The sequence below is a fragment of the Odocoileus virginianus genome, chromosome X, assembly GCF_023699985.2.
Source record: "Odocoileus virginianus isolate 20LAN1187 ecotype Illinois chromosome X, Ovbor_1.2, whole genome shotgun sequence".
In the NCBI taxonomy this organism is placed as follows: Eukaryota; Metazoa; Chordata; class Mammalia; order Artiodactyla; family Cervidae; genus Odocoileus; species Odocoileus virginianus.
Window position 1 is genome coordinate 16,886,411 of NC_069708.1, and position 12,480 is coordinate 16,898,890.

The following is a 12,480-nucleotide window of genomic DNA, read 5'->3' on the forward strand; positions in this document are numbered from 1 at the left end:
AAACAACCTGAATATCCATCAACAGATTAATGGATAAAGAAGGTGTGGTACATGTATGTGATGGAATACTACTCAGCCATAAAAAAGAACAAAATAATGCCATTTGCAGCTATGTGAATGGACCTAGAGATTATCATACTAAGTGAAGTAAGTCAGGAAGAGAAAGACAAACATCATATGATATCACTTACATGTCGAATCTAAAATACAACACAAATGAACCTATCAGTCATGTTTGGATGTGCAAGTTGAACTATAAAGAAAGCCTAGCACCAAAGAATTGATGCTTTTGAACTTTGGTGTTGGAAAAGACTCTTGAGAGTCCCTTGGACAGCAAGGAGATCCAACCAGTCAATCCTAAAGGAAATCATTCTTGAATATTCTTTGGAAACACTGTTGCTGAAGCTGAAACTCCAATACTTGGCCCCCTGATGTGAAGAACTGACTCATTTGAAAAGACCCTGATGCTGGGAAAGATTGAAGGCAGAAGGAGAAGGGGATGACAGAGGATGAGATGGTTGGATGGCACGACTGACTTAATGGACGTGAGTTTGAGCAAGCTCTGGGAGTTGGTGATAGACAGGGAAGCCTGGCATCCATGGGTTTGCAAAGAGTCAGACATGACTGAGCGACTGAACTGACTGATGAAGTAGAAACTGACTCAAAGACACAGAGAAACACAGAGATTTGTGGTTACCAAGGAGGAAGAAAGGAGTGGACAAATGGATTGGAAGTTTGGGGTTAGCAGATACAAACTATTATACATAGAATGGATAAACAATAAGGTCCCACTGTATGACACAGGGAACTATGTTCAATACCCGTGATAAACCAGAATGCAAAAGATATGAAAAAGAATATATATATATATATTTGTAACTGAATCACTTTGTTCTACAATTGAAACTAACATAATATTACAAATCAACTATACTTTAATTTTTTATTTTTTATTTTTTTTATACTTCAATTTTTTAAAAAAAAACAGAGAAAGAAAAAAAAATTCTTCCAAGTCTCTATTGCCTGGGAGAAACAAATGCAAAAATGTTTTGGAGACCTATATCCCAAATCTGAGATGGACAGTATTGCACAGATAAAGCTCCATTGATGTGAAGTTTAAATTTCAAATTATAAGACATAAGAGAGAAAGACTTCACTGTAAGTAAAAGTGGGTACATAAATAGCAGATCTATATTTCTAATATACTTCAGGTACTAGAATAACCTAATACAGAGGATAACCTAATACTGAGAACAAAATAAGTGTGTTTAAAAAGTAAAGACATAAAGCCAGCACTGTAATCCATAAAAACAAGTCACCATTTTAAACATAACAAGCAGATTTTGAACCAAACTAATCTCCTAGAATTTAAAGGTACAGTTACTGAAATTTAAAACTCAATGAACTTTTAAATTAGATTTAACATTGCTGAAGAGAAGTGCTAAACTCTCTGGAGAATATATCTGAAGAATTCACTCAAAATGCAACACAGCTAGATAAAAATATGGAATATATGAATTATGGAGTATATGAAAAAGAGATTATGAGGTATCAAGGATAGAATTGATAGTCAACTATATATCTAAAAGGAATTCCCTGAGGAAAGAATAGAAAAATTGTGGGGATAAAAGGGTTATGGAGAGTCAGTATTTTAAGATATAATGGCTGACAATTTTTTTTCTGTATTCATTAAAGTCTTAAACCTCAATTTTAAAAAGTATATTCACATCAAGCAGGAAAAATAAAAAAACAAACTCGAACCTAGACACATTGTAAAGAAACATCAACATACCAAAATGAAATAGAAAATCTTAAAAGCCATCAGTGAGAAATAACAGAGCATTTTAGAAAACAACACCAACAATTAAACTGAGAAGAAGCATTGCAACAGGAACATTACAGGCCAAAAGATAATGGAATAACATCTTCACAGGGCTGAGAGATGACAGCTGTGAGGTTGGAACTCAATATCCAACTTAATCATCATTTAATCAAGACATTTTCCAACATATTGAGAGAGTTTACTACAAACAGATCCTTGCTGAAAAGGAAGCAAAAAAAAATGTTATCAGAGATGAAGAGGAATGTTTCATAATGATAAAGGAGTCAATTCATCAAGAAGACATACATCCTAAATGAACATGCACCAAACATCAGAGCTTTAAAAGAGTTGAAACAAAACCTGAGGAAATTTTAAGAAGAAATAGACAAATCTACAGCTGTTAGTCAAGATTTCAACACTCCTTTCTCAATAATAATTAATAGATCAAGTAGACAGAAAATAAGTAAGGATATAGAAGACTTAAATGCCATTGACCAACTTGACATAATTGATATTTATAGAACACTCTACTCAACAACAACAGAATATACAGTCCTTTCAAGTGCACATGGAAAAGTTATCAAGGTAGATTATATGCTATGCCATAAAAAAAGTGTCAATAAACTTAAATAGATTGGAATCAGTGTGTGTCCTATGATACAATGAAATAAAATTAGCAATCAGTGATAGAAAGATAACTGAAAAAGTTTCCAAATATTTGGACACTAAAAATATACTTTTAAGAAACCAATGGGTCAAAGAAGACATTTTTAAGAATTCAAAATGAATAAAAGTAAAAATATCAAGTTTTGAGATGCTGGCCATTTGCACCCTGGGTTGACCTAGAGAGTATTATGCTTAGTGAAACAAGTCAGACAGAGAAAGACAAATATGATGTTATTACTTATATGTGAAATATAAAAAATAAATGAATGTATATAACAAAACAGAAACAGACTCACAGATACACAAAACAAACTAGTAAATACCAATGGGGAAAGAGAAGTGGGAAGGGGCAAGATAAGAGTAGGGGATTAAGAAATACAAACTACTATATATAAAATAAACAGCACAGATATATTGTACAGCACAGGAAATTACAACCATTATTTTGCAATAACTTTAAATGGGGTATAATTTATAAAAATTCTGAATCACTATACTATTACACGTGAAACTAATATAATGCTGTAAATCAACTATATGTCAATAAAGAAAAAAAGAAAAAATGTGGGGGATGCTGTAAAAGCATTGCCTAGAGAAAAAAATCCATAGGCATGATGCTTATTTTAGAAAAAAGAAGGGTTCAAAGTCAATTATCTAAGTTTCCACCATAAGAAGCTAGAAAAAGAAAAACAATCTAAATTCAAAGAAATGAAGAAATGATAAAGATAAGAATAAAGATCACTGACCATCAATAAACAACTGGAAACTAAAATGCTAAAAAATACAATTTATAAATGGCAACAAAGAAATGAGGTAGATTTAACAAGATGTGCAAAACTTTTACACTGAAAATGATAAAGCATAGTTGTGAGAAATTAAAGAAGACAATTAATTTAAATTAAAAACAGAACAAGACAAAAATGATTATGGCTTCGAACACTCAATAATGTTAAGATGTAAATTCTCCCCAAATTGATCTAGCTATTCAATGGACTCTCAGTTAAAATCCTAGCAGTCTCTTTATCAGAACTGATAAACAATTATAAAATTTATGTGAAAATGTTAAAGGACCAAGAGTATCCAAAACAATTTTGGAAAAGAACAAATTTGAAGGTTTTACAGGACTTATGCTAAAGCTACGGTCATCAAAACAGTCAAATATTGGTCTGAGGACAGACATATACATTAATGAAACAGAATAGGGAGTCCAGAAATAGATCCACATATATAAGATCAAGTGATCTTTGGAAAAGGAGACAAAGTAATCCTGGAACAGTTGTTGTTCAGTCGCTAAGTCATGTTCGACTCTTCGTGACCCCGTGGACTGCAGCATGCCAGGCTTCCCTGTCCTAGGTACCCGTATTTTGAAAAAAGGATCTCAGTGCTCACCAAATAAAGTCAAATGGACGATGGATCTAAAAATGAAAGTTAACCTATAAAACATATGGAATAGAATGTAAGAGGGAATTCCCTGGCAGTCCAGTGGTTAGGACTTAGCACTTCCACTGCCAGGGGCTTGGGTTCTCTCCCTCCCAATGCCCTAAGCTACACTGCAAAACAACAACAAGAAAAACACAAAATATTTGTGTACTTTGGGGTAGGAAAGGTGTCTTAGGACACAAAAGCACTAACCAAAAAAAAAAAAAAGATAAATAGGGCTTAATCAAAATTTAAAACTGCTGTCTGAAACACATCTTTAAGAAAAATGCAAGCCACAAGCTAGTGGGAAATATTCATGATTTCATATCTGACAAAGGACTTGCATCCAGAACACATAAAGAATTCTTTGAACTCAATTATAAGAAGAAAAACAAACCACATTGAAAAATGGGCAAAATATTTAAATAAACCAAGAATTCTACTCCTAGGCATTTATACAAGAGAAGGAATACTTTGATACAATGACTGATACATGTACGTATGCAATGACTATTCACAATAGTTAAATAATGTAAATACCTCTAATGTTCATTAACAGGAGAATGGATAAGCAAATTGTGATATATCCATGGTGGGGACTACTACTCAGCAATAAAAAGGATGAACTATTGATACATACAGTAGCATACATAAATCTCAAAACTCCTAGACCGAGAGAAAATAACCAGACACAACAGAGTACAATTCTGTATGATTCCATTAACATAAAATTTTAGAACTATCAAATCTAATCTATATTGACAGGAAACAGATCAATGGTTGCCTGGAGCTGAGGGTGAGAGGGGAATTAACTGCAAAGAGGCAGGAAGGAACTTTTGCAGGGGATGGAAGTATTCTATATCCTGATTGTACTACTGGTTACTGGTTGCATGTACATAACTCTGTAATAATTGTCAAACCTCATCAAATTATATGCTTTAAATAGGCTTAAAATAGGTTCGTGTCATTATAAATTACACCTCAGCAAAGCTGATTTAAAAACAAAAGCAAATGCTTTGTGGTGGGTTTGTCATTTGTCAGCTTGGCTAAGTTGAATTGCATTTCCCAGTGTTCCCCTTCCTGTATGCTTCCAGTGAAACCCATGGGTAAAATTTGAAGGGCAGAAGTGAAATGGTAGTCATTTTGTAATTCACACATGTCGTCACTTGTCTTGTGGCTCATCTTGTTGGTGTGATGCAGTGGCAGCAAGTGCTCCATCGAGGTCAGTGGCAACAAGAACTAACATGGGCTTCAGTCTGTTCTCATAGGCTCCAGCCTGTGTTTGTGGTTCTGACCTGTTCTTGCACTCCCCTGTTTTTCATCCATCTTCCCTTACCAACTGCTTGCCCTGTGAACTTGAATTTCCAGCATGAGATGTGAAGACAACTAGTCTATTTTACCAGCTTCTATGATTGCATAAGATTAAATCCCTGTAACAAATCCATACATGTAAATATATTCATTCCCTGTGGTTCTGCTTCTCTGATTGAACCATTACTGTTAAAGCCTCTTTAGAAAAAAAAAAAAAACTCATTCAACCACTGTCATTGTTATTATGTATAATATGTTCCAAAGGAAAAAAATACGTAGCACCACTGTAAATCTATATTATAGAAAAAGGAAAATAAGTGAGCAATCCACAAGCTGGTTACTACCAGAATCATTATTTGATTTCTACTTTAACTCTTTCACCCCCAAAATATATGACTTGTTTAACAAAAAGAGACAAATTCAATAATAGGGAAACATTGAGAAAACAAGGGAGACCATAGCTATGTCAATAATAAAGGCCACTATAGGATGGATGAGAGGCATCCGAGCTCCCTAATAACTAAGACCCAGAGGGAAAGAAAGCAAAAATATATATAAACTTACATACATTAAAATAAGGAAAAAATATTCATAACTATTTATTTTACTCCATCAGGGTCAAGAACTGACACAGATTGCACAATACACTTTGACATAAATCACAGCATTACTTTTTTTAATTTGTCTCCTAAGACAAAGGATACAAAAGCAAAAGTAAACAAATGGGATCTAATTAAACTTCAAAGCCTTTGTATAGCAAACGAAACCATCAACAAAAGACAACCTCTTAAATGGGAGAAAGTATTTCCAACTGATATGATTGATAAGGGATTAATATCCAAAATATATAAATAGCTCATAAAACTCAACATCAAGAAAAAAACAACCCATTAAAAAATTGACAGAAGACTTGAAGAGACATTTTCCAAAGAAGACATACAGATAGCCAACAGGCACATGAAAAGATGTTCGACATCATTACTCATTACAGAAATGCTAATCAAAACCACAATGAGATATTACTTCACACCTGCCAGAATGGCTATCATCAAAAAGACCACAAATAACAAATGTTGGCAAAGATGTGGAGAAAAGGGAACCCTCTTACACTGTTGGTAGGAATGTAAATTGGTGCAGCCATTGTGGAAAACAGTATAGAGCTTCCTCAAAAAAACTAAAAATAAAACTACCATATGATCCAGCAATCTCACTTCTTGGCATATGCTGGAAGAAAATGAAAACACTAATTTGAAAAGATACATGCACCCCAGTGTTCATAGGAACATTATTTACAATAGCCAAAATATGGAAGCAATCTAAGCACCCATAAAAAGATGAATGGATAAAGAAGACATGGTATATATATACTCAATGAAATACTACTCAGCCCTAAAAAAGAATGAAATTTTGCCATTTGCAGCATCATGGATGGACTTGGAGGGTGTTATATTAAGTGAAATAAGTCAGAAAAAAACAAATACTTTATGATATCACTTATTTGTGAAATCAAGATAATAGAACAAACTAATGAATATAACAAAAAAGAAATTGACTCACAGGTCTGGAGAACATACTAGTGGTTACCAGTGGGCAGAGGGAAGTGGGAAGGGCATGATAGAGGTAGGAGATTAAGAGGTACAAATTACTATGTATTAAAATAAATAAACTACAAGGATATCTTGTACACCACAGGGAATATAGCCAATATTTTGTAATAACTATAGAAGAAGAATAACCTTTAAAAATTGTGTATTACTATGTTGTAGACCTGAAACGTATATAATATTGTATATCAATTGTACCTCAATTTTTTAAAAAGGAAGAAGGAAAACAAAAGAACTGACAAGAGATTTCAGTCTGCCCTTGTGGGCTCCAGCTTGCGCTTGTGGGTTCAGTCTTGTCTTTGATCTTTCCCCACTTGGCATCCATCTTCCCTTCCCCACTGTCTGCCCCTAGACTTCAAGTTGGAAGGACAATGGTCTTACAGCTTCTACAATTGTGTAAGGTCAAATCCCTGTAACAAATACTTATCTTCTAATGGTTCTGCTCCTCTGATGTAACCTTGACTGTTACATGAAACATTATAGATACTTCCTTTAAACTTAAGAACAAGAAAAAAAACCCATACCACTATTTTATTTAATATTGTATTAGTGATTCTTGCCAGTAAATTAAAAGAAGAAAAATAATTAAAATATGTTAGAAACAAAACTGTTGTCACTTGCAGATGACATGATTATGTAAATGGAATTAACAAACTATTAGAACTGATGAGATTATTCAGCAAAGTTGTTGAGTATAAATCTCAAATATAAAAGCAATTTCCCCCTTCTCTACTATCATCAAAAATTATAAAATGTAATTTTTAAAAAGATAACATTTAAGATAGCAATAGAACCTAAAATTCTTTGAAATAAGTCTAAGAAATTCAGAAATACATACTTTACTTGTAGATGGAAATTCTCAGCATCATAAAGATATAAAGTATGCCCACACTAACCCATACATTCAATGTGATTCACTCAAAATCTCAATAGATCTTTTATGGAATGCAACAATCTCAACTTAAAATTCATTAAAAAAGATAGAGGACCAAGAATAGCCAAGGCAATCTTAAAGAGAGAAGGGAAAATTTGCTTTCGGATGTTAAAACCTATTATGAAGCTATAGTAATTAAAAGTATTGTTATTAGTGCAAATATAAATTAATCTGCCAGAAACAGGCCCACATATAATAATAACATGCCTAGATTCTAGTCTGAAAACACTATCAGTAAGGATCTGAAGCTCTAAGAGCCTTCAGATGAGTGATTTGGGGAGCAGACTGACCATATGTAACAAAGTTGTTTATGTGTCTACCCAACAATTCTAAGTTCCACTTGTCAGTATCCACCTTGGAGCAACTCCCCCAAATGTGCCCAAGTAAACATGGATACCTGTTTATTGCATCACTGCAATTGTAAGGGAAGGTGGAAATACATTTCACTTCCATCAGTTTAGAGATCAATAAATATAAATAGCTGACATTCGTCATTTTTCAGTGGATTTATATGTGTACAAGAACACTGCACATCCACTTTAGGATCCTGATATTCTTTAGGAATGAAAAGGAGGGGATGGGAATGGGATAAAGCCTTAGCCAAAACAGAATCTTATTCTTTCTTTATTTTGTTTCATTTTATTCTAAGAGAATAAAGTCGCCTGTGTTAATCTCTGTTTTTTTGTGGTAAACTATATGTAAGTGTTGATTGCTCTGTCTCTCTGTATGTTTTTAATGCTCTGTAGCAAAATATTTTAAAGCCAACAAATCTCTACTGTTTTGATTTACACCATGTCAAATGATAAGTGGGACTCTTTTGTTGTTTCGCACTAAAATAACTATTTTGGAGTAGCATAAATGGGGCCAAAGTCACACATCACCTAGAACACTTGAACATCCTTGACTATTCCTTTAAAAACAACTCATTTAGAAAAATAAAGCTATGGGCAATGTTTTACTTTGTCTTCATCTAAACATTTGCCTTGGCATTTATAAGAGCCTAGAATCTCGTGAAGTAAAACTTTCAGAGTTTCTGGCCTAGATTTAGCATCTATTAACAGTTCAACATCCAAACAAGGGAGGAATTTTCCCAAAACAAACCATAAACAAAAATATGGTTTGGAAACATGTGGGGCAGAGGGTAGGGTGACAGTTGTGGAAGCTTCCACTTTCCTAGGAAAAATCCATTTTCTTACTGCAGTGGCAAGTAGTTCTAAGACAATGTTATTATTTTAATATTACTTTTGAGCATTATCTTGGTTTCATGTTGATTTAAGAAATAATTCATTAGAATGGCTAGTACCCACTTGAAAACAAACAAACAAACAAAAAACCAATGGAGATTATTGGAGCCACAAGACCAGGTCTTAAGATTCCTAGAGACTGAAGTAGCTGAGAAGACAGAACACTAATACAGTTACTTTACTGTACAAATCAGCATTGTCGAGGAGGTTTGATTATGACCTCACCCCCTTCCACTGTGGGTGAAAGATTTCCTGCACTCCCCACAAGTCCCAAGCCCCCACCCCATGAAACTATGTGACCCAAGTAAACTTTGGCCTTGCACTTTCAAGACCAAAGAACAAATGGCTATATCATCAAATCATTAGGTAGCATCCTAGGAATATGTCTATTTGCATCAACAGAGTTGTCCAAGAGCTCAAACCCCATTACAGACAGTGGAATGGTCGTAAAACATGAAATACGCAAAGGATTGGCAAGGAAAGAAACGTACCACAGGTTTTTCCTTCTTCAGAATTAAAGCTCTAAGTTAGACAGGGGGAAGACAAATGCAACATGAGCTCTGAATTATTCTTTTTTATTTATGCAATTCAGAAGTTCATTGTTGCCTTAACTCCTGAAGGTCAAAACTAATGAGAGGCTGAATAATTTCATGTAAGTCAAGAAAATGGAAATTGGATATGTTTGGAACAGTTGTTGCATAAAATACGGTTGTTTTTGTTGCTTTTAACTTTTGCTCAGTAGACTATCTTGTTAATTCAATTAAAACATTTATGAAGGTGAATGAGTAATGTTTGTAAGTTTCTTTAACTTTCTTAGATGAAAGGGGCCATATAAAAATGAAGTATACCATATTGCATTATTATTTTATTTCATAAGCTCTGTAGCATAAAAAGTTGCAAATAAAATCTCTCAATGTTTTCAGGAGCCTGAACATTATCTTCCTAAACTTGAGAATAGATCTTCAGGCTTTTGTGAAAGTGGCAATGCCTATTTTTTGTTACTGCTCAAGTTTTGTGTGCTCAGAGGCAGATTTTGACAGGTGAAGTTTTGTTGAAGTTGTGTGCATGCAGTGTGTGTGTGTGTGTGTGTGTGTGTGTGTGTGAACTCAGATGAGAAATGGGTCCCACACAGGATGAGTGAGATATTCAATTAGGTATCAGTTTATGATCAATATTTATTTTGGATTGTTAGTGTGCATTGCTATTCTGAAATTGGTATATTGTTTTTAAAAACAATTTGGGGGATTTATATTCAGGGCCCAGAAACTGATGAGAAAAATTTGTGTCTTGTCATCTCATGACATCACTGAAATTTATGTCGTGATCCAGAATTAAATCATTCAACAAAGATAAATTGAATATTGTTATGAAAATCTCACATAATTGCAAGCTGTGTTTGGTAAATTAGGAAATTTAATACAAGTTGAATACCCTATGTTTAGAAGGTGAGGAGGGCTTCTCTAGTGACTCAGATAGTAAAGCATCCACCTGCATTGTGGGAGACCTGGGTTCCATCCCTGAGTTGGGAAGATCCCCTAGAAGAGGGCATGGCAACCCACTCCAGTATTATTGCCTGGCGAATCCCTATGAACAGAGGAATCTTGTGGGCTACCGTCCATGAGGTTGCAAAAAGTTGGACACAGCTGAGCGACTAAGCACAGCACAGCACACCACAGAAGGTGAGGAAGGGATGCAAAGCAGATGGGCATCAAAAGTTAAATGACTACAATAGATATTATATGCCAAAGTTGCCAAATGAGTAACATGATCATGTAAAGATGCTGTGTTCAGAGGTAAAAGTGGAGAAGCCACCAAACAATCTGGGATAAACGGACAGCAGAGTCCTCAGATGGTGGTAAAATAAAAAGTTGTTGAGTATTTTTTCCATATTTTAATGTGTATAAGCTTATATCACCTTAAAATAATATCATAAATTGTTCTTCATTTTCTTCCTCATTTATGATTATCATCAATTATTTATTTCCATTAAGCTCTCTCCCTTTTCAGTTTTTGTCCTTAAGTCTCTAAATATTAATATGTATGCTGCCCAGGAGGGCAACACAGTTGGTCTTGCTTCTTCAATAAGTACAAAAGAAACAGGTGGTAACAAGCAATCTTGGTTGATGGTGATAATGTTGAAAATATTTTATTTTACATTGAATGCTTTCCTGATTCTTTATCCAACAGGCTCATGACACTGTCAGCCACCCTGAAACATTTTATATGTTTGTCATATCTCTTTCTAATTCTTTCCATCTTAATAGTCTGGATCTGCTGTCAGCAGTCTTGAATGTTTGAAGACAAAATCAAAGAGATATGGAGAAATCAGAACCCTCATACATTACTGGTGAGAATGTAAAATAGTGCAGCTGCTGTGGAAAATACTTTGGCAGCTCTTCAAAATGTTGGACATGGAGTTACCCTATGATTCAGCGGTTCCACACCTAGATATATACCTAAGAGAATGAAAACATACATAAACACAGAAACTTATACATGCATGTTCATGGTGGCATTATGCACAGCAGACAAAAAAATCAGAAACAGCTCAAATATCTATGAACTGATGAATGGATAAAGATGTGATGGTGGTGGTTTAGTCGCTAAGTCAGGTCCTACTTTTGTGACCCCATGGACTGTAGCCTGCCAGACTCCTCTGTCCATGGGATTCTCCAGGGGAGAATACTGGAGTGTGTTGCCATTCCCTTCTCCAGGGGATCTCCCCGATCCAGAGTCAAACCCAGGTCTCCTGCATTGCAGGCAGATTCTTTACCACCTGAGCCATAGGGAAGCCTAAAGATGTGGTACACCATAGAATAGAATATTCTTCAGCCATACAAAGGAAGAAGTGCTGATACTTGCTGTAACATGGGTAAACCTTAAAAACATTCTGCTGAATGAAAGAAGCCAGTCACAAAGGACCACATACTGTATGATTCCAAATTATACATATGTTCTGAATAGGCAAGTCTATAGAGACAGAAAGTAGACTAGTGGTTGCCTAAAACAAGGGCAGAGGAGATTTTGAGAGGAATGGGTGGGAGCTAGGGGTAGGGGATGACTGATAAAGTACTTCTTTTAAGAGTAAAGTAAATATTCTAAAATTAGATTTTAATGATGGTTGCATGCTGTGAATATACTCAAAACCATTGACCTGTACACCTTAAATGAGTGGTTGTATATTATGCTGTTTATATCTCAGTAAAGCTGTTTTAAAAATGAAACCTAGTAAGATTTTTTTAAAACCTTTTCTTGCTTTGTATTTTGGCTCTTGCTCTTGGTAGTCTCGTCCTCCAGCTGATGGCCATACAACAGTTATTTTATACTACCTATTTTCCTCTATGATTTCCCTGTATCACGCATTTTTATTCTAGACACTTCTGGAACACTCTTGGTAATTCAGGGTTTGACTTCTTTTCTGCATCAAATGATTAAAAGGAATAAAAGGGAACAACTGTGCTTTTATAAATTCCTCTTTAT